At 24.5% G+C, this 2,220-nt stretch overlaps 1 long non-coding RNA gene across 1 annotated transcript; it reads right to left on the bottom strand.

Moving 5' to 3' along the window:
- Positions 741 to 1,952, bottom strand: LOC107608562. Its single transcript, XR_001612911.2, has 2 exons — positions 1,460 to 1,952; positions 741 to 1,087 (listed from the first exon to the last, which is right to left on the bottom strand). It is a non-coding gene; the product is annotated as an uncharacterized LOC107608562 (long non-coding RNA).

The following is a 2,220-nucleotide window of genomic DNA, read 5'->3' on the forward strand; positions in this document are numbered from 1 at the left end:
ACAAGATGATAAAAAAAATTATATATTAAATATATATTTTAAAAAATTTTAGAAAACAAATTTTGATACAAATTTTTATAATCATAATTAGAAAATAAAATATTTCCTTTCTTAAAAGTTGGTAAATTTTTTTAAATGAATTTTTAAAATTTTTTATTATGAATGACCACATTTTTTTGAAAAATAAAAAAAAATTTAGAGATCAAAATTTGTTTTGAATTTTTTTTGTACATCTTTTAAATATTTATTCAAATATTGTTACAATACTTTAGATTTAATAGATAAGTTGTTTGTTAAATATGATATTTTTTGTTAGTTAGTTAAAATATAATATTTTTTAGTTCTTTTTGTGTATTTTCAAATCAATCAGAGATTGTTTTGTAGATAATATTTTTCAGGAACTATTTTGTCAGTGATTGAATATTTTAGGTATCGAATTAACAGTTAACCCATATAAAAAAAAATGTTAAATGACTAATATTTTTTGCTTTGCATTTGTCTCATATTTAAATTAATATTAGCCAAATTTTTGTTTTACTATAAAAATATTGATCTCTAACCTTTCTTATTATAAAAGGTTATATTAGGCCTTATAGAAGATAACTGTGAGTAGTAAATTCAAGTTTAAGCGGCTTATTGTAGCTTGTAATGTATGTCTGATTTTTTTTTGGTATGGTCGTGTCCGAGTGAGAAAGTCAATAAGTTAACGTACAGATGTAAATGATAATTGAATAACTTAATACTGCACCAAAGAATTATAACATAAATAAATACGAATGAAAAAGCAAGGATATTACATACACACGCAGATTGGCTATGCAAATTATTTAAGGGAAGCTAAATGGTTATAATATCAAACTAATATAGTATTAGATGTGGTATGGAACTCAATTAATTTGAGTATCATAACTAGCTCCGTGGAATAATAAAAATGAAAAAAAAACTTGCTATACAGAAAAGTAATGAGTTATATGTAACTTGACATTCTTTATTTGTGATTCATGGGTGGGTAGAACGGGCCCTACGTGATCTTGGTGGCGACTTTAAGGGATGATCGCTGAAACGGCCTCGTTCCTCTCCGTCATCCCTAAAGCAAAAACAAAACAAAATATATATATGAAAAGTGAACACTTTGATCAATGTAAATACAAACGGTGTATTTATTTATGTATAAAAATTTTGATAAATCTAAGTATAAATTTCTATAAATATGAGTGTAAAATATTATTAGTCAAAGTGCTAATCCAAAATAATAATATTTATTAATTATATAGCATTACTCAGAATAGAATGTACAAAAATTAACACAACTCTAAATAGCAAATAATACCAAATAAGTCGTCTTACTCAACTACATTTAAAATACTAAAGAGATCAATTAGATACTAATTCAACTTAATCATGGATGCACGTACACGGGTTAAATTATAATTAAGTATATATATAGTAATAAAGTTACCCAAAAACAATGGATGGCTGAATAAGAAGCAGTGCTAGGCAGATACAAAGCAAGCATTGAAGAAAGAAAGAGAGTCTCATTGTGACGACAAGATACAAGGAGGACTTGCATATAATGGTTATACTTAGCTTCTTCCTTTCTTTCATTATATACTGTGTAGTTTGGAAGTTTCGATGCAATGAGATTCAATAATTGTGTTAGGTGGGTCTCTCTCCTTTGCTTTGCTAGTTGCTAGTATACTTCGAATTTGGTCACTTTATTTTTTGATTCGTTTGGAAAATATTTTTATGTTAATATCTTAACACATTAATAAGTTTAGTTACTTTGATTGAATATCTATCATCATTATTTTTTAAAGTTGTTATAGATTATCCATCAAAATAATTTTTGAATCAATGAAAATGATTATCAGATTGAATAAAAATTACAATTTACAAGACTGACCAAATAAGTAATTAACTAAAACCAAAGTCTATTATGCTAAATCTAAAAGGAAAAGCTATTAAGTGAATGATTAATGTATAGCCAATATATATATAAAGTGAATAGGTTATGCGAGCGTCAAAATTATGTAACCAAGTTTGCACGCAGTAAAAATTTTCAACCAAATAAACTAAACTAAATACTATCTACGTAAAAGTATGAATTTAATTTTGCATTGATACAATATTAATATAAAATAATTTTTTATGTGTATCTAATTATACAATTAAATTATATCAATAAAAATAATTATTTTTATATTATTTATATAAATAATC

Source organism: Arachis ipaensis, chromosome B07 (assembly GCF_000816755.2).
Source record: "Arachis ipaensis cultivar K30076 chromosome B07, Araip1.1, whole genome shotgun sequence".
In the NCBI taxonomy this organism is placed as follows: Eukaryota; Viridiplantae; Streptophyta; class Magnoliopsida; order Fabales; family Fabaceae; genus Arachis; species Arachis ipaensis.